This window comes from Tiliqua scincoides, chromosome 6 (genome assembly GCF_035046505.1).
Source record: "Tiliqua scincoides isolate rTilSci1 chromosome 6, rTilSci1.hap2, whole genome shotgun sequence".
Lineage (NCBI taxonomy): Eukaryota > Metazoa > Chordata > Lepidosauria > Squamata > Scincidae > Tiliqua > Tiliqua scincoides.
The window spans coordinates 24839414-24861339 of record NC_089826.1 but is presented as its reverse complement, the minus strand read 5'-3'; positions in this window follow the sequence as shown (position 1 = coordinate 24861339).

The following is a 21926-nucleotide window of genomic DNA, read 5'->3' as shown; positions in this document are numbered from 1 at the left end:
TACACGTGTCATTTCTACAGGAATGTCAACATACACCCATTAGTCTGACATGTCCACCTTACAGATTATATCAGTTTTGTACCAATTTAAATGTCATAGTGTTCCACTTCCCCCTCCCCAACCCACGGGAATCATAGTTGGTGAAAGTGATAAGAATTCTGTTAGAGATCCCTCATCCTATCACAGAACTATGGAATGCCTTCTCTTGGGATGCGTCTTCCTTGCCCTCCTTCAGGCATCAGTTCAAGATCTGGCTTTTTCACAAAGCCTTTGAGCCTAGCTGAATCAATTTATGAAACCTGGGACGTGGCTAGCCTTTTTTATTGTTCCTCAAAACAGAGGAGGTGTCCCTGTACCTGTGCTTTTATTGGTATTTGTCTACTGCTGCTGGTTTGCTTGTATATTTTGATATACATGGTATTTTAATTATTTCCGTTATCTGCTTTCAGTCAATTTCAGACTGTGATAAAGTAGGTTATCACATTATTTAAATAATAAATAAAACACAAGCTCAATTCTAAGCCAATGACCACCAGTGGGATCTGTGTGCATGCGGTCATAAACATGCCGTAAGGCACCTTGAGGCAACATGGAGGTTCCTGGTGCCAGCAAAGAGGTCTGTGCCAGCCTTGCAGTGCCAGTCAGAGGCCAGGGCCCACCAGAGCAGGTAATGTAGATATTCACCTAGAAGGCAATAAATTTCTACCAATAAATCAATAAATCAACTTATCTTATCTGTTGGTCACTCAGGGGTCAAGGCTGCTCAGGCACGTCTCAGTAGCCTGCAGAAGCCCCAAAGAGCTTTAAAAGTGCCTGCAGAAGTCTGTAAAGCATCTGAGAAACATTTGAGAGATTGCAGGCATCTTACAAACATTGCAGCTATGTTTACATTTGTCAGAGCTCCATTGTAGGGTCCTCTGAGCAGGCTCCCTAACTCCAAACCCAGGACTGCCTCTTTAAAACAGTATAAAAAGTTATCTGGCAGCAATTGAAGCAGGGTAAGTTGTGCTGTGGTAAGCTGTTTATGTTGCTTTGTATTGGTGCTGCATTTGTTTTGGAAGGTTTTTAAAACTGCAAATCCTTTTCTGCAGTTTCAAACCTGTAATTTTTTGCAGTGAATGCAATTGTCTGCAGTGAATGCTCTACTGGCTGGCAGGGGGAATGGTGGATGGGAGGGGGGATCCGGCCTTGGAGGAAGGTGGGAAATGTGGCATTGGCTACAATGCAGTGGCACCAGTGCAAAGCCTCCACTGAATTAAGCATGGGAATAGAGGCTACTGGAGATCTCCTGAGGGAAGGGGATCCCTTTCCCTGGGATAAGTGGAGACGGGCACCCTAGAGCGTCAGTGTGACGGGAATTGCAACTCCCGTCGTGATGCATCTCCAGGGCACCCTCCCTCCTCCTCTGGAGGAGAGGTGCCCTAGAGCACCAGCACGATGGGAGTCATGACTCCCATTGGGATGCCTCTCTAGGGCGCTCCTTTCCTCTCCTCCTATAAAGGGGGAGGGGAGGGGAGCAGCCCAGTTCGGTGCTGAGGCACTGGAGAGGCAGCTCTACAGCGCTCCTGGGCACTCCTCCTCCAGTGGGAAGGGGGCGAAGAGGTGCCCCTGGAAGGTCGGCACCAGGGGCTTTGCCCCATTTGACCCCCTCCAGGTACGCCAGTGCTATCATGATATGCGACTGCATTTGGGGAAATGTTACAGACATGTGTTTTTAACAAGATACTATGTATGTTCTTTTAACAATGATAGTAAATGGGACTTAACCCTGGGTAAGTGTGAGTAGGATTGCAGCCTAGGATTGTTAAAAAATTTTCCTGCTTGATGATGTCACTTCCAGTCATTATATCACTTACGGTAGGTCCTGACAGATTCTCATTCTAAAAGGCGGGCCCAGTGCTAAATGTGTGAGAACCACTGGGTTATAAAATACATTCCTCTGTGTTTCTTGGGGGTAAGAGAATAATGAGTGGATCGAAGTGTACACACTCCTTTACTGTTGTCCATCCCCTATGTCTCCTCTTTATAAGATGACGGTCTCTAGGCCACAGCAGGTGGAAGTGCATAGCTTTCCCTCCTACATAGGGACAGGATGCTCAATTGCCGTCTTAGTAAGACTGCTAAGCAGGCAGTCATTAGGCACTCCTGAAACACAAATACCAATGAAGCAATGTTTCTTACCACTGATTACTAAATTGCTTAATCTGGAGAATCAGGTCCTGAGCAGTGGTTTGGCCTAAAAGATTCCCTGGAGTTCTTTCAAATGTTATTTGGTCATTCACCTTGTATTGCCTTGTAGCTGTTGTTCTTTTCTCCCCCCCCCCCCCCCCCACGATTTTGGGCAACGCCAAACGTTGCATCCATATTTACTTTGAACAAACACAGCTCCACTGCTTTTTTCCTTCACTTGGCCTGGAATGTGAAGGGAGGGAGACAAAAAAAACAAGGGCACTTCCCGGAAACAGCTGCACTGCAGGCAAACAAGGAGAAGGTATGTGAACTGAGTAGATACAGATATATGGAAAAGGGATACAGTACTATGCATAGGAGAAATTGCCAAGGACTTATAATTGGGCACCAAGGCGTGGCATGTATGTGACTTGTTAGTGTCACTGGCTAGGGCATGAGACTTCTGTTTGCTGTCTAAGAAAGAAGTTTGGATTGTACTTCATGATAGAAGCAAAAACAAATAAATCCTAGAGAAATTTAGAAGTGACTTTAAATGTCTCACTGGAGACGATGTTCCTTTGTGTAGCTCCTGTGCCAATTCCATTAGTGTCAGTGGATATACAACTTGAGATGATATATGAGGAAATCAAGCCAAATATCTTTTTTTATTTGTCTTTTCTGACTCATCCTTAAGGAGGGACCTCTGAAGTTTTGGAGTGGAGGAAAACAGCAACATTAACTAAAAATGGTAAAAAGGGGGAGATTTATTTATTTATTTATTTATTTATTTATTTATTGGATTTCTATTCCACATTTCTCCCTGAAGGGCACCCAAGGCATTGCAGGGGAGATCATGCATTCCCCTGCAATATGATCCAAACTTTTGCCTCTCTAAGAACTGCAGTGATATGGTGCAAGAAATTGAGACTGCCATAATTATGAGAAAACATGCAGAAAAGTAATAGTGTTTTGCTTTCTAGTTAAAATTAAATAGGGAAATGCATTGCCATCGCAGACAATTATGGCCCAATCCTATGATCTGCTAGCTCCAGTGCATCAGCAGCTGTAAAGCTTTATTGTTTTGTTCTGATTTTTGGGTTCCTACACCAGCGCCAACATTGGCCTGTTGTTATGCTGATGTTTGAGACATGTCCATCATTTGAAAAGGGTTTAGGATACAGACTCCTCCCACACCAAGTCCCACCCATGTCTCCACGAAGTTTTGGAGTTTTACAGTGGCTATAAATTGTGCCAGCTTTTAAGATGAGCCAGTGTATCATTGCCCCTGCATCAACGGTGACCCACCAGGAAACCTGGGTGTACAGTGGGAGAGCTTCAATCCTGCTGGCACAGCAGTAGGGGTGCCAATGTCCAAGGTGAATCCGTATCCCATACGGATAGTGCTCAGAATGGCATTTGCTGATCAAACATACACTATTCAAGATTGTGCTGTAATTTTTGAAAATCAGCTTCTGCATTAAAAATAAAGGAGTGCATAACAGACAAACCTTGCCAAACAATTCCATATATGCACATATATACAAGGCACTATGCCTACACTTCTAAACACAATTATTACACTTACTTTCCAATCCTGTCCCCTATAATTGGTGCCAATGCAGCCGTACTGGTGGAGTGCGAGCTGCAACCAATGGTGGGGAGAGGAATCAAGAGGCCTGCCAGAGGTAATTAAAAATATGTAAATATTATTATAGACCTCCTGATGACCATAGGTCTTCTAAGACCCATACCAGCTATTCAGTGGTTCTCACACATTTAGCACCGGGACCCACTTTTTATCTGTCAGAATCTGTCAGGACCCACCAGAAGTTATGTCATGACCAGAAGTGACATCATCAAGCAGAAAATTTTTTAACAATCCTAGGCTGCACGCCTACCCAGACTTACCCAGGAGTACATCCCATTGACTATCATTGTTAAAAGATTATACATAGCTTGTTAAAATTACAGGTCTGGAACATTTCCCCAAATGCACATACCATGGTAGCATCAAGTCTAATATACTAAAAACAAAATATTGAAGTGAATGGGGACCCACCTGAAACTGGCTTGCGACCCACCTAGTGGGTCCCGACCCACAGTTTGAGAAACACTGAGCTATATAGTTGGACTAAGTCCGAGGAGAGAAAGTGGGCAGGCCAAAAATGAGAGATAGGACCTAGTGTGTGCATTTTCCACTGAGATCTTTCTGAGATCTTTCCCTTCTATCTCACTCCCTACCCCTTGCCCTCTCTCCTTCAAGCCTCAGGATACCCCTGAACCTCTCTCTCCCCATCCTTACCAACTCCCAGAGCCACTGCTGTACATGTCACACCATCGCCATTTGTGGCAGCGGCCAACATTTGCAGCACCATAAATGACCTTGTGCTGCTGGAATGCTCATTTCTTCATTAACGTGCTTAGGATTGTGATGTGATTCTGTTTTATGGAACAGTTAATTAAAGTTTGGGGCATGGTTGAAATGAAAAAGTTTACATTAGTTGGATAAATTATATCAGAAGAACAGGTTGGTTGTTTTATAGAAACTTGGTGAAAACTCAGGTTCTCTCTGTTTTATACAGGCAGATGCACTCAGTAACAGAAGCATAGAAAGATATATTACTGGTAATATAATAAGATAGCGAAGAAGGAAAGTAATTAAAATAATAAAAGCAGACATGGTTATTAAAGGTAATAGTTGCTCACTTCTTTACTTGCAGGCTTCATAATTTAATCATGCTTGCAGTTTTTCATAGGTTGATGTTTGTTTTTTTAATCTGTCATCATAGAAATTATCTAGGTAAGAAGTCTGTAGGCTTTTCTTTTGAAAATTTTGGTTGTCCTTGTTCAAGTGACTCAGCATGGAAGAAGCTTTAAAAAAAATAGGCTAAAGAAAATAAGAGACATTTTCTACATACCAGACTAAGGCAACAGGGGGTATAGTTGTTTCTTACAGGCATGGCTCTCCTGAAGTGTTGCATTGCTTGCATTTCTTAGTAAAATGTGGAACGTAATGACATGGCAGAGTTCTGGTTACAGATAAAAGCAAAGAAAGATGAAAAAAACCCAAGCATGCAAATAAACGCAATGACTGGAACCCTAGACACAGTATGCTAAAATCTGACTCATTGCCTTGTCAACAACTGTCATATTCTACACCCATTACATGTGGCTCTTGATTGTATTTCCCTTGCGCTCTGGTTCTTGACTTTTCAAGCAAGTATTCACAGATGTTCTCAAGGACTCTCTTAGGTTTTCATAGGTGTCCCCATGGACTCATACACAGACAGTGTATAAACAGCACTGAATGTAGTATGCATCATAATGCACTTTAGAAGTAGAGTCATGCAAACAAGTTTGCTCTCTAGAGCAGGGGCGCTCACACTTTTTTGGCTCGAGAGCTACTTTGAAACCCAGCAAGGCCCGGAGATCTACCAGTTTTTTTTACAATGTTCGCGCCATCATAACATATAACATTTATGTGTACAATGTATGTTGGTGTACCTTGAGCCCCACTGAGTATAACAGGACTTACTCCTGAGTAGACATGCCTAGGATTAGGCTGTGAGGCTGCAATCCTAGCCACACTTACCTGGGAGTAAGCCCCATTGAGTACAATGGGCCTTACTCCTGGCGTTTCCTCCCAGAGGCACCTGAAGGGGGGGGTCGGCACTCCGCGATCTACTCATTTTGCCTCGTGATCTACCGTTAGATCGCGATCCACCTATTGAGCACCCCTGGCCTAGGGTGAGAAAAGGTTTCTTCATTTTTCTCACTAGGTGGCCTTGCAGATGATCAGTAGTTCATTCAATGGGTCAAATTACAGAGGAAGCTGACTTATACGGAGTCAGACCATTGGTCTGGCTCTATATTGCCTTCAATGCTGCAGCTCTCCAGGGCCAGATAGGGACCTTCTCCCAGCCCTGCCTGGAGATGCCAGGATTTGAGCCTGAGATTTTCTGCATGTGTAGGGAGAAATGGTGCAGCACCTAGTAACACTTCTCCCTTGCTCTCAGCTTCAGTCTTTTTACTTAGTTAACTGGGAATGAACTGAGAAAAGGCAGTTCACCTTTCCACCCTGCCATGTCCAGGAGGTCCCCAGTAGGTCCTCTAGCCATGGGTTCGGAACCCAAATCCATGTGTTCAAAATCCATGGATAAAGAGGACCCACTGTATTGCATATTTAGACTTATATTTATTACTTGGATAATCATTCCATGTTCAGTCATCATCCTGTTTATTGTGCTTTATAGTTTTGTGTTGGTTGCTTTGTCAATCTCACTTTTATTCCGTGTCTTTATTTGCTCTGTAGTCACATGTGCCCTATTTCTTATATAACCAACAAACCATTTTATTTCGGTTACAACTTGCGTCTGTGATCTGTTCTCTTGGTTTGGTTTTATCCCACCAATGAAACTTCCATTTCAACATTACCAATTCCCTTCCAGCACCCTTTCCACAGTACAGTCAAAGTACAGTAGCAGTACAATACCAGGTCACTCTGGAGGCTTCTGCAACAGAGAGCCCCAGCTGCATCCACTTATTTAGTATTGGGCACTCTGTGGGTCAGTGTGCAATCTGGTGCAAATCTGGCTATTCTTTTGCTTATGACAGATATTTATTTACTCAATTGGTATCCTATCCACCTCTCTAAAATGGTTAAACACAACATTAATAAACACAATAACAGCAAACAGTAAAATACAACGGTAAACATAAAAATAATATCATCATTCATTGGCATCCTTCAGTCCTTTGGGATCCGGCCATCGCCCATTCTCACGACATGACCAAGCCAACACAGGCGTCTCTGTTTCAGCAGTGCATACGTGCTAGGGATTCCAGCTCATTCCAGGACTGTGTTGTTTGGAACTTTGTCCTGCCAGGTGATACCGAGGATACTTTGGAGGCAGTGCATGTGGAAAGCGTTCAGTTTCCTCTCCTGTTGTGAGTGAAGAGTCCATGACTTGCTGCAGTACAGAAATGTACTCAAGACTCAAGCTCTGTAGACCTGGATCTTGGTATGTTCTGTCAGCATCTTGTTGGACCAGACTCTCTTTGTGAGTCTGGAAAACATGGTAGCTGCTTTACCAATGCGTTTGTTTAGCTCGGTATCATGAGAAAGAGTGTCGGAGATCGTTGAACCAAGGTACATAAAGTCATGGACAATCCCGATCACCCAATTAAAGAGGTGGTCGGAGTTTGTTTTGCCTGGCCTGGACACGAGAGTCCAGTCCCCTCCCCAAAGGGGAGGTGAAAGGGGGCTGGGCTGGCAGGCCACAGCGGACCCTTAAAAGGGGACGAGACCCAGCCCTCTTCCTCCTTGTGTACGTGGGCACCATGGGAATATCCACCTGCCCGCCCTAGAGGCAGTCTGAGTTTAACTGGTCGCCGTTTGGGGCCGGGTAGGAATTTTTTGCTGCCTGCCAAGATTAGCCGAGGGGCAGGCAGTTTTTTCGCTTACCCCAGACTGTTATGGGCCAGGGGGTTGCACCCCCCTGTTTGCAAGCTGCCATTGGTCACTTTAAGAGGGCAGGTGGTGCGGGTTAGGAGGCGTGAATGGGACTTTGGCATGCACCTTCAGGCGGCATAGGCAGGGCAGAACCCTATTTCAGTCCTCGGGCTTGGTGGCACAAGGACGTAGACGGGGCCCTGGCCGGGACCACGGGGCACACCTCAGTGGCTCAGCGGCTCGAGCTGTCGCAGTCTGCGGTCTGGCTGCCTTCCCCTTTAGGGATAGACATGGATGAGACGCGCCGTCCCAGCAGCGGGGCGCGACTTGGAGTTGGGTGCATGCCCGCCTGGGGGCAGAGGTTTCTGGTACCGCCCAGAGGTCCCTCCCACACCACAGGGGCTTTCGCTGCCTCGGATGCTGCAGGTCTCAGCCTTTGCTCCTCTTGTTTATGTACAATAAAGTGGCCCTTTCTCCCATATCTGTTGTCTCGAGTGTTCATTGGACAGTGCGGAAACAACCTCCAGTTCGTGCACAGAGATTGTAATGCAGGGAGGTGAGTCCACATCCTGAACCATGACCTGTCTTTTCTTCAGGCTGATCATCAGTCCAAAGTCTTGGCAGGCCTTGCTAAAACTATTCATGAGCTGCTGAAGATCTTTCGCAGAGTGGGTGGTGACAGCTGCATCATCGGCAAAGAGGAAGTCACGCAGACATTTCAGCTGGACTTTGGACTTTGCTCTCAGTCTGGAGAGGTTGAAGATCTTTCCATCTGATCTGGTCCAGAGATACATGCCTTCTGTTGCAGTTCCAAAGGCATGCTTCAGCAGGACAGCAAAGAAAATCCCAAACAAGGTTGGCGCAAGAACACAGCCCTGCTTCACTCCGCTTCGGATGTCAAAGGGGTCTGATGTGGAGCCATCAAAGACTACAGTGCCCTCCACGTCCTTGTGGAAAGACCTGATGATGCTGAGGAGCCTGGGTGGACAAACGATCTTGGGGAGAATCTTGAAGAGGCCGTCCCTGCTGACCAGGTCAAAAGCCTTCATGAGATCTATGAACAATAATAAACAGTAAAATAAAAACTATACAATAATCTTAAAAAATAGCAACAGTGTTTTGGGGGTACCAAGTCATGCAGGCTGCTGCCCAGGTCAGATGTGATGACTTGTAGAATACCTGGCACATTCAAGGCACTATTTCCATGAAAAAGGGCCTAGGGCAATCTGAAAAGGCACCAAGACACATCTGCAATATGAGAGGATCTGCAATATGAAAGGCACCAAGACACATCTGGACCTTTCTCTCATAGCACCAACTGGACCAGGGCACTGGAAGAGAAACCTGAGAAAAGCAATACTGGGGGTGGGCACTAGGAGGGGCCAGGCAAAAGACAGCAGGGCCCACAGATTTCCCTCAGACCCATCTGTAAGGAGGGATGTGATGTGGGGTGGAGATCTCACCTTGAGGTGGCATGAATTCCACAGAACTTGAGGGAGAACTTGAATGCCACAGAACTTAAGTCAAGACCAGCACAGTCCTCAGGTTGCTGGTTGACTGTTGTTGAAATGCAGGGTGATATTTTTTTAAACAAGATCACTTTGCATTATTGTATTGCTGTAGTAACAGGAGAGTAGCAAAAATATTTGGGTTTTTTTTAAATTTTTTAATTTTAATCAAGTTCATTCAAAGGTAACAGAGATCAGCAAGGGTAAGAATTTTCCGGAAAGAATTCATACTGGTAAGGATGCTATTAAAAAACAAAACAAAAAATTACTTCAGGGATGTTTATGTTTTATTTTCTCTTACCCATGATTTTCATATCACCTGCATAAACTCATAGTAAACTGACCTATTCTTTTTGAAAAATATATTTATTTACAGAAGATATTCACTATAATTAGGAAAAAGCTTTTCAGCTTTAAGAACTTTAAAAGGTTCTTATTCAAGGTATAAACTTCTGGTGCTCACAATTCATGCACATAAAAATACGTACGCGCTTTGACTTGGTGACTGGATGCCAGAAGTTTCTGTTGGTTATCAGATCGTCATTAGTTGAGGGCCCACCTGGTAACATGGCAGCCCCACCTAGTGAGGAAGGCAGACTATAGCCCTGTTCCCCAGTGACACGCATTGCATAAGCAACGCAAATAAAAGCAAACATTGCAACATATTGTAGGCCGTGCAGGCTTCCCTCTAAGAAAGAGAAAGGTAAAAGAATGCACTACTTTATTTACTTTGAATATTTTATACCCATAGTACATGAGAGGCTCAAGGGTAACAACTGATGACTGAATGGTGGTTTCTGGCTTACATAGACTTTCAGAAGAAACTGAATCTAGGTCAGTAGTAACCAAAAGCAAGAGACTTCAGTCAAGCCACTGTTGATTGAGTGGTCCAAATGAGCAGACAACCCTTTCCGTTAGTGTCAGGAGCAATGCTCTGAATGGCAATATTCACCATGCGACAGATTCAAACCAAAGACCAAGCAGTGAATGGGCATGTACATCAGCCATGCCTAAACTATGATGCTTTGATATACCACACTCACAGAGCTGAATCTGCTCTTGAACTAGCCCTAGAACGTGTGATGGCGGTCATATACACATTAATAGTTATAAGTTATTCAGATAGAACCCAATCCAGGCCTGTGCTTGCCAGCTTACCGCTGGTGCGCACTGTTGCAAATGTGCTGTAAGGCACGTTTGAGAGCCTTACTGCAGGCTTAGTACTGGAACTAGTTCAGCGCGAGCCTGTACTGGGCCAGCTCCGGTACTGGCCTCACGGTCTGCCGCCCAGCTCTCTGTGCAAATGCTGGATGGTGGAGAGGTAAGATGGGGTAATGGGGAAGGCAGGGAGGAGGCATTCAGGGGCAAGAGGAGGATGGGAGGAAGGTGTGGCATGGGGTGGGAGGTGTGCAGGACTGATGGAGCTCAGCTCCGCTGGATCCAGAGCCCCATGTCAAGCCACATGGCCCAGCACTGGACCCCTTGATTCTGCACTGGCTAAAAAGCCAGTCCCCTTTCCCTGACGAGCCACCAGCGGCTGCCCAGCATGTATAAGATGCTGTGGCAGCCATTTTGGCACCGTGGCAGCCCCTCGTGCAGAGCAGTTCAGGATTGGGCTGCAAAATGTTCACAATTGCATGTCTTTGGCAAGTGGTGACTTCAGTAGATTTTTAGCTCAAATCCTTGCTTAGCCACAGATTCACTGAGTATCATTAACAGTAATAATTCTTATTTTTTTTAATACCCTAAAAGCCCCTCAAAGTGCTGCATACTATCGAACATTGATACAAATGGAGCCCCGCCCACAGATATGTAGTTCAAATCCTTGGGAATTTACAACCTCTTCAGGTCTGTTCACCATCAGTAAAATTGAAATATATGTGACCTGTGTCCATTGATATGTTGTGGAATGACAGACAAGGGAGAAATACAGACAACTAGTTACCACAAAGACGATCCACAGGATGTTTGCTCATTTCTTAAACTTCTTTTAAACATCTGAAACCTAACTTGCAATACAGATAACCAGAAATGGTTTTATATTATCCCAAGCTTTTTATTGCTCCACCCAACTTGTTCTGTTGCTATGATGTGTAGACGATAGTTCTACTTATCTTGCCATGCCTTCTTGTAGCATTTTATCACTACTTCCTGGTCCTTTGTTTACAGAAGTAGATGGCGTCTCATTGTTAAAAGTTAACTCACACCAATAATGGTGAAGTATGCATTGGTTTTCAAATATTATACATACATTTCTAGTAGTAAGGGTCAAATTGGATGTGTGCACAATCATGCAATGTGGCCAGATTTTTTTTTGGGGGGGGGGGAATTAGGTGTTTTTGTAAAAAAAAAAAAGTGAGAAGGGGGCTGCAAAATGAGGCAAAACTACAGTGGGGGGTAGTAATTTGTCCTTGCTGTGGATTTGATCCTGATTGCACACCCCGGTGCTCTGTTTCTAGATGGAAAAAACTTCCACTGGCTTTCAATAGAAATTTTTTAAAATCTAAAAACAGCATGCAGTGGCCCCACAATTGGGATCAAAGCTGTGGTGGGGCAAAATACTAAAGCTCCCCTAACTCTGCCATGTGGTGTTGCAAGGCTGAAAGGCAACTCAAGAATTACTCGGTACTCAGGAGTGAAGGTTCACAAGCTTTTATTTGAATTGCATACAATTGGTCCATGGGACTCATGTCACAAAGCATGGACCCGGTTTGATGGTGTCCAGAACTCTTATACAATTCTCGGCTCTTTGTTTGAAAATCTAGATTTTCCATTGGCTGATATTTGACATCCGAAATGGGGCTAACTCTTAATAGGATACAGATAAGATACCATTTACATAAAAGATAGAAAATAGGTGGGCAATAAGTGGGCAAAACCATTGATTGGCTCTGATTTACATACAGGTGGGGTTTTACCTTAAAACTTAGCCAAAATTACACAATTCCCAAAGTTTTCAAAAACCAGCAGGGTGTGCTATAACCAGTGTTGGATCACACTCACATAAATCAGTCCAATTAAAATTACTTTGACAGGTCTTCTTATCAACCTCATTAGAAGAACAGGTGTGAAGACTTCATCTCGGCAGAACTTCAGACCTGTACTCATCCCTCATTAGGGTGGCCTTGTTCGAGCGCCCTATCTGATCTTTTCTGCATTCCATAACAGTTACACTGTAAGACTGTCTGAAAAACTGAGGCTTCTTTTATTAAGAAGTTTTAAAAGTTTTCTAAAATCAAGCATTTTGGCTCCCCCTGGCCTTCCTACATGACCACCATGTTCCCTTATATGTGGGTTACAATTTAGGGCAAAGACTAATTTGTCCTAGCTTTGCCTATATGTGCCTTTTGCTATGAAAGCATAAGAGTATAGTTACAGAGCTTTCCCGGTGGACACAGGTGTGTTTAACTTCTACCAAGGCGTACATCTTCCAGCCTGATACTGTTATCTAAGCTAAATTCCAAAGTGTATAACACAGCCTTTGAGGGCCCAAAATCAGTCAGACTAACTTTATTGCTTTTAATAAAATCAAGCAGCTGTTTACCATTGTGCGTATGCTATATTAGACAAGTTTCTGGAGGAAAAATCCATTACGGGGTACAAGCCATGATGTGTATGTGCAACCTCCTGATTTTAGAAATGGGCTATGTCAGAATTCCAGATGCAAGGGAGGGCACCAGGATGAGGTCTCTTGTTATCTGGTGTGCTCCCTGGGGCATTTGGTGGGCCGCTGTGAGATACAGGAAGCTGGACTAGATGGGCCTATGGCCTGATCCAGTGGGGCTGTTCTTATGTTCTTATGTAGTATTACTGGGTTATCCAATGGCTGTACAGTCTAGGGTCAAAGGTCACCTTGCCTCAGTGGTTTCGCCACATATTACAGCCCCTTTCTTTGCTTTTTGTAAAACAAACAAAAAAGAGTTACACTCCCCCCCCTCCAATCTGACTGCATTACATAATTATGCACACATTTAATTTGACCCTAAAACATTTTTCTGTCTTTTGGAAAGGAGAGTTGTTCTTTTTAGATATTGGCTTAAAAAACTATTGTTATCTTGGACTTGCACAAGCAGAAAGAAGCTCAAGGAAAAGAATTTCTCCATGCCTTCTTCCCCAATCAACTTCTTGTACCCTCCTGAGGGTCAGGAAAACTTTGGGCATGGGGTGGTATATGGCATGACAGGCTGAGAAAGAGGAGGAATTCACTAAAATTGGTGAAGGCTCCTACTATGAGCTAGGGAGCCCATTTTCTCTTCCCCTGCAACCTACCTCCTCTGCATCCCACCTTTTTTTTTTTTTGAGGAGTCCTTGAGTCTCAGGTGACATCTTTCTGGGGCATGGCGACCTACTGGGGGAAGTAATTTCCAGAACCCCCTTGTCTGTAAGCTTTCTTCCAGTCACACAAGTTGGAATATAACCCAGTAGCTTTTCAAAAAGTGTTCTATAATGAATACACTACCTGAAAACCAGAAAAAGTGGAGGTGAGGGAAGCTTACAACAATAAGCTGTTTTCCATAATTGGAATTATCCAGGCACATTTTCTAAGTGCCTGTGGGGAGTGGAATCTGCCTCAATTATTTGTTCCTGGTCTTTATATGCTGTGTGTGTTGTGCAAATGTGTACATACAATTATATATTGTTGATGTGGAGGTTTTTATGAGAAGGTGTTACTACAACAAAGGCCCAACGGCATCACAAATATCAACAGGTCACATGGACCTATTTCCTATCGGTTGATTCTGAAAGTGTACGGGGAAGAGAAAGCAAGCCGCCTACTCAGCATCTTCTAGTAATATTTTCCCTCAGACACTCTGATCATAATAACCACAAACAATGCTGTAATATCAAGGCGTCTCTGGAATGTTGACAGCCCTGATAATCTCACTATTCATGAAAATGCAACAGCTATGCTTAGCAATGTGGAATCCTTTGAAACCATGATTTCTGTTTTGGCAAACATAACAATGATTCAAAAAAGAACACAATCCGTATAATAACTGTACCACATGCTAGCACGCGCGCACACACACACACACACACACACACACACAGTGCTCACATGTGCCCTGAACCATGATTAACCTTGAAAAAAGTTTTAAAAGAAACTCTAAACATTAACTCTGCACACTTAAGATTAACAGCAAGTGCACTCACATGTACTACCACCCAACCCCTTCCTCCACCCACACATACAACTTTGGAGATATTTGAGTCTATAATAACCAGGGCACACTAGCTGCTAAGGGACTGAACGGTGAATCTGGATTTCTCTTACTTGATTCTCATCTCTTGGGCAAGGCACTTCCTCTCAGCTCCCCAGCTGCATATGTTGATGCTACTGAATACTCCACAGGGCAATGGCTTAGCTGACCCGTGTGCCACCCTGGGGCATGCCAGTCAACCTGCTGCCCCCTTCAACCTGGAAGGAATTGCAGTGATGATAATAATAATAATAATAAATAATAAAACTTTATTTCTATCCCGCCCTTCTCCCCAAAGGGACCCAGGGAGGCTAACAACATATAAAACAGATTAAAACATAATTTCACAAACAGATAAAAACACATTAAAAAACACATTAGCAGAACCCATAAAAACAGTAGTCAGATAAGAGTCAGAATAAAAGAGCATAAAACAGCAGTACTTAGAGGAATCAAGCCTGTAGAAAGCAACTAAAAGATGTATAAAAGATGTTAAAAAGGCCATGAAGTCAGAAGGCTTGATTAAACAACAAGGTCTTCAGGCCTCGCCGAAAAGTGTCCAGAGAGGGAGCCATTCTCAAGTCAAGGGGAAGGGAGTTCCACAACGTTGGTGCCACTACTGAGAAGGCCCTATTTCTTGCCGCCGCCCCACTTACCACCTTAGGCAGTGGCACTTGTAAAAAGGCCTTCTCTGATGACCTGAGAGAACGAGCCCGATTGTACGGGGGTAGGCGATCTCTAAGATAGCCTGGCCCAGAGCAGTATAGGGCTTTAAAGGTCAAAACCAGCACCTTGAATTGGGCCCGGAAACGAATGGGCAGCCAATGTAGCCCCCTGAGAAGCAGGCTGACAGAGTCAAACTGCCTAGCTCCAGTGCCGCCGCATTCTGCACTAATTGCAGTTTCCAAACCGTCTTCAGGGGCAGCCCCACATAAAGCACGTTACAATAATCTAACCTCAATGTCACCGTAGCATGGATCACCGTGGCCAGGTCTGCACGATCCAAGTACGGACGCAGCTGGCGCACCAGCCGAAGCTGAGTGAAGGCCCCCCTAGCCACAGCCGCCACCTGGGAATCCAGGAGCAGCTGTGAGTCCAGGTGGACCCCCAAGCTGCGGACCTGCTCCTTCAGAGGGAGTGCAACCCCATTCAGAGCAAGCCGATAATCCAGCACCTGCATCAAGGATTTCCGAACCAGGAGAGCCTCTGTCTTGTCCGGATTTAATTTCAGCTTGTTAGCCCCCATCCAGATCCTCACTGCTTCCAGACAGCGCTCCAGGCCCTCAACCGCCACACTGGAGTCTGGAGGAAAAGAGAGATAAAGCTGGGTGTCATCAGCGTATTGATGACACCCCACTCCAAACCCCCAGATGACCTCTCCCAGCGGTTTCATGTAGATATTAAATAGCATGGGGGACAGAATTGAACCTTGCGGCACCCTGCACTTCAAGGGCCAGGGTGTCGAACAGGCATCCCCCAGCACCACCATCTGGGACCGACCTTCCAAGTAGGAGCGGAACCACCGCAAAACAGTGCCTCCAACTCCCAGCTCGGCCCATCGGCCCAGAAGGATACCATGGTCGATGGTATCGAAAGCCGCCGAGAGGTCCAGCAGGACCAACAGGGACGCACTCCCCCTGTCCAGTCCCCGGCGTAGGTCATCCACCAAGGCGACCAAGGCAGTTTCCGTCCCAAAGCCCGGCCTGAAACCAGATTGAAAAGGATCCAGATAATCCGCTTCATCCAAGACCCTCTGAAGTTGGGCCGCCACCACCCTCTCAATTACCTTGCCCAGAAACGGGATGTTGGAGACTGGCCGATAGTTGTTCAACACAGTGGAATCCAGGGAGGGCTTCTTCAGGAGGGGGCGAACCACCACCCACTTCAAAGCAGGTGGCAACGTCCCCTCCCCCAAAGAAGAGTTGACCACCCTCCCCGTCCACTCAGCCAGTCCCCCCCCCCCCCGGGCAGCTCTTATCAGCCAAGCTGGGCAAGGGTCAAACAGGCAGGCAGACGGCCTCACACTCCAAAGGAGTCTGTCCACATCCTCAGGCTGCACAAGCTGAAAAGAATCCCACAACACTGGACAAGCAGTTGCCAGGGGGACATCATCAGACATTGTCAATGTGGCATCCAAGTCGTAACGAATGCGATCGATTTTATCTGCAAAATGTTGTGCAAACACGTCACAGCGGCTGACCGTGTATTCCTCCTGGTCCACTGGCGGGGCCTGATGGAGGAGGCCCCGCACCACTTGGAACAGCTCTGCTGGATGGTTGTCAGCAGACGCAATGGTAGCAGAGAAGAATGATTCCTTCGCTGCTACCACCGCCACGAAGTAGGCTCTATAATGAGCTCTACTCCGTGTCCGATCGGATTCATCACGAGTTTTCTGCCACCGTCGCTCTAGACGCCTGCCCTGCCGCTTCATCATTCGCAGCTCCTCAGTAAACCAAGGAGCTGCTCCGAGTCTGCGACGTGGCAGAGGTCGCTCCGGAGCAATCTCATCCACTGCCCTGGACATTTCCCCATTCCAGAGGTCAACCAGGGCCTCAGATGAGGTGCCAGTCTCGGCAGTGGGAAAATCCCCCAGAGCCCTCAGGAAACCTTCAGGATCCATTAGCCTCTGGGGGCAGACCATAGAAAATGGTCCCCCGCCTCTGCGGAGGTAGGAATTCGCAACCAGCCTAAACCTTACCAGGAAGTGATCTGTCCATGACAACAGAGTGATCTTGATCTCCTCTACATCCAGATCACTGCCCCCGTGCCCAGCTGTAAACACCAGGTCCAACACGTGTCCTGCAGTATGTGTCGGGGCCAAGATCTTCTGGGACAGGCCCATGGTTGTCATGGCAGCCATGAAATCCTGAGCTGCACCTACCGCAGGGGCCTCGGCATGAACATTGAAGTCCCCCAGCACTAACAGGCAGGGGGCCTTCAATGCCACCCCCGAGATCACCCCAGTCAGTTCAGGCAGGGAGACTGTTGGGCAGCAGGGCGGGCAGTATACCAACAGAATCCCAATCCTATCCGGTCCTCTTAACACAACATGCAGGCACTCGAACCCAGCAGACTGCTGGACAGGGCACCTGGTGAGGGAGATGGACTCACGATAGACCATTGCAACTCCCCCTCCCCATCCCTGCAATCTTGGCTGCTGCAACACCTGGAAGCCTGGTGGACAAAGTTCAGAGAGACTAACGCCTCCCTCCACGTCCAACCAGGTCTCCGTAATGCATACCAGGTCGGCTTGATGTGATGACATCATTGCAATTACTTCCAGAATGCTTGAGGTGAGGCCACCCACTGTTACGTGAAAATCTCCTTTTCCCTTCCAAGTTGTGATTTTGTATGTATTATGGACTAAAACTCATGCAGGTCAAATCTCAGAATACAGGACACCCTTCCCCCACTACACTTTTTCAAGGCCCTGGTAAAAGTCACAAGTTTAGCAAAGCTCACGGTGATTACATCCCCTCCTCCAGTCAAGGAATGTCTCCTGATTCAATCACTGTTATGCAAAAGAAGCATGCACCTCCGGAGGAAGAAGTCTATTGTTGTAGCTTTATAACTCTTAAACTCCTTATGCAAACTGCCTCCCTCCCCCAGTCATGGCTGATACCCAGTCTTCATGTTCTTGCATGCTCTACGTGTCCTACTGTGTGTAATGAGCATGCGCATCTAGGACAGCTCTAGGTCACATCCAGCTCATTCACATCCAGCTTCCAGGTCAGCCAAGCCCCTTTTAAGAGAGAACTCCGCCACATGGCTCTCTCTCTGGCTGCCCCCTGCAAGGCAAAAGGTCCTCCACGGCACTCTCCCGTTCCCTACCGCTCCCCGAGACAGGTAATTATCCTGCGTTTCTGAAACTCTTTCCCTTCTTCCCCATCTATTCCTCCCTTCTTCCCCCATCTTTAGTTAGCAAACTGGGTTTAGCAGATTAAGGGACCCCTAAAATCCTTCCCTACAACCTATCCGTTTCTGATTCCTTCTCGGATGCACCAAATACATAGCACATGCAACCATCATAAAAGCTAGGTACATTTTTCAAGTACTAGAACCAAGAAATGTATTATGTTTACCTTTGTGTGTTTTGTAATAAAAATATAATCTTTGATTGAACATTACCTTTCTCCCAGTCTCCTCTTTAAGCTACAAGGGAATTTCTCTGCATTACGCTGTTTTGTTATCCAGCCTGCGGTCCTAAAAGTTTCCGAAAGGGTAATATACTAATTCCACTAAACAAAACAGCCCTTTTTGGTAACACCACTTTGGAAGAAATGAATGGCCTTACTCCAAGCAACCGTGCTGAGAATGGCTGCGGTTGCATCCATTCTCACCACGGTCACACATCGCTTGGAGCAAGGCAAACCACTTCTTATAAAGTGGGTGGACTTGCTCCAAGCAACCACTCCAACAATAGTTGTGAGAAGCCAGGCAGGTGAACCTTCCGAAGTGGAAGAAGCAGGTGACCTCGCTCTGAATGACTTGGCTGTGAGTGAGGGGGGCAGGACTGTGATGACTTGATTGCTGTGGTGAGGGTAGCATTGCTACTCCCATGGAATGGGAGAGCACAGCATTCTGGTGACCCTCTCTTGATCATCCCTTCAGCGACACAACTGCCACAGGGTTGTAATAAGAATTAGATCTAGATGATACATGTGAAGCACTTTGCACACTCAGAAAGTTCCATACAACTATTGAATATTATCAGAGATTACAGTTTCTCTAAAGATCACAGAAATCAAAGAAAATATCAGTATCAAACCAAAAGACGAAATGAAAATACAGTATGAAAACTTTCAGTATTTAAGGGCCCAATCCTATCTAATTTTCCAGTGTCGGTGCAGCCGTACCAATGGGGCTTGCACTGCACCCTGTGGTGGAGAGGCAGTCACAGAGGCCTCCTTAAGGTATGGGAACATTTGTTCCCTTACATTGGAGCTGCATTTTCCAGCGGCACCAGTACTGGAAAATCGGACAGGATTGGGCCCTCCATCATTAGAACACATGAAATTGTGAAATCCAAAAGTCATGGAGGGAAAAGCAGTGACGCCTCTAAGAAGTTAATGCTAGCAATGAAACTTACAAGGCTGCTCACACATTTTACTGTACCCAGGTATACAATGTCAAGTGAATGATTACACCTGAATTCATTTTTACAGGTCAGTAAACTGTACTGTACACTGCATAGAGATTTTACTTGCATTGAATGGGGTGTGTAAATAACTGTAACCAAATACAGACTCATCAGGGACAGCTGAACCGGATCAAGAGCCTGATGTTGGATCCAGCATGGCCGTCTTTGAAACATACAAAACCCCTGTAGTTGCATACCCACATGATTCTTCCTACATGATCCTTTCTGTCAAAAGAGGAAGTGCGGGTAATGTTGGGAACTCCCAACGTGCACCATACTTCCTGTTTTCTTTAAAGAGATCACAGAGGAAGGAGCCAGGTCAGTGGCTGCATTCCCACCCCTGTCCATCGCTCCTTCCTTGCACAGCCCCATTAAGTTTTAAGGGACCGTGCAAGGAAGGACCAAGGTGAATGAATCAGATCACCACTGCCAGAACAATTTTGAGGGATGTGAACAGCAGCGTTCCATTTTCCTGGCCTTCCCTCATCTCACGCCTTCCTCACGCAGGCCCTTTAACTTAAAAATGGATGGCTGGATAGAGGCAGTGGCTGACTTAGGTCATCTGTATATGTTCAAGATATGTCTATTAGGGCGCAATCCTAACCGGTTGTTAGGCTGGCCCAAGTACCATGGGCCAGCCCAGGAGGGTCACAAATGTGCTGTAAGGCATGTTTGCGCTTCCTCGGGAGGAAGCCAGGCCAGCGCTCCCAAAAGTGCTGGCCTGTGGAAGCTGTCGGAAGAATAGAATAGAATATGTGCTAGAATAAGGGCACCAATATCTGTAAACGTGGTAGGAATTGGCTCTTTCTGTACAGGGCACACGAGACTTTACAGCATATTCCTCAGACCATTTGCAGTCAAAACTCCCAAAATCCCATAGAGCATGCAAAGCTCCCATAATGCATGCAAAGCATTAAAAAGGAATGCTCTGACCCTAAAGACCAAATCTGCCCCTGCTGGAAGCCTGCTGAAATCAATTGGACTACACCAAAAATATACTTGCCCCCCTCCCCCATACACAAAGAGTTCTGAGCTTGAGCACTTGAGCACTGAAATGTCAAAGAGATCAACGTTTCTGGGGCAAGAATGTGCAGGCTGATGGAAAAATGTGATTCATTTCTGCTCCATTTAGTAATTGGTTGGACTGATTGTTGGAAGTGATGCATTTATTTAATATGAATTGTACATTTGGCTTGTTGACTTACAGCACAAGCCTATGCATGTTTACTCAGAAGTAAGCCTCATTAAATTCAATGGGGTTTACTCCCAGGTGAGTTATAAGATTGCAGTCTCCTATACATCTTACCTGAGTATAATTTCCATTGAACTCAATGGAGCTTACTTCTGAGTAGACATGTATAGGTTTGCACAAGTTGGCTGCAATCCTGTACACGCTTTCCTTGGAGTAAAACCCACTAAACGCAGTGGTCTTACTTCCAAGGAAACATGTATAGCAGTGGTTCTCACACTTTTAGCACCAGGACCCACTTTTTAGAATGAGAATCTGTCAGGACCCACCAGAAGTGATGTCATGTCCAGAAGTGACATCAGCAAGCAGGACCATTTTTAACCTAGGCTGCAATCCTACCCACACTTACCCAGGAGTAAGTCCCATTTACTATCATTGTTAAAAGAATATACGTAGTAGCTTGTTAAAAGTACAGGTCTGTATCATTTTCCCGAATGCCATCACATGCCATGGTAGCATCAAGTCTATTATATTAAAAATAAAATATTGAAATGAATGGGGACTCACCTGATATTGGCTCATCATGACCCACCTAGAGGGCCCCGACCCACAGTTTGAGAAACCCTGATTATAGGATTGCACAGGTGGTTACATTTTCCCCTCAAATGATGGAGAAATCCAAACCTTGCATTCACTATGTAAATACATATGAGATGAAGGGCTGGTTGACACCTGATAGGAAACTGATGATTCAAACTTCCCTATTCATATGAATAGCAGCTTTATGTCTGTGCAGAATTGTGTTTGTTAGCTAATCTCAGTCTGAGGAAGTCTCCTTCCTCTCAAGCTCCTGCAATCAGCTGATGGCTTGGTTTTTGTTTCATCCATATTCAACACATCCTCATTGACTATCACATGCCATACAGAGAGATAAGCAAAATTCCCAAGAGACATACAAGCTCCATTCTGGATATCTGAGCAGAATCTGGAACATGCGGAAGTCAAAAATGCCAGCTCTTATTGTTGTTGGCATCCTTCAGTCTCGGAAGACTATGGTATCGTGCTCTGAATGATGGTTCTGGAACAGAGTGTCCTCTCCAATGCACGAAGCCTGGGTAAAGTAGATATGGAGGATAGACTGTTTCCCATGCAGCAAATCCTCCCTCTCCACATCACTGAAATTGTCCAATGGAAAGGCAGAGGCCAATACGGTTGGCTCCAGCGGCGTCACAGGAGTTGCCAGAACATGACTGTGTTTAGCCTCAGG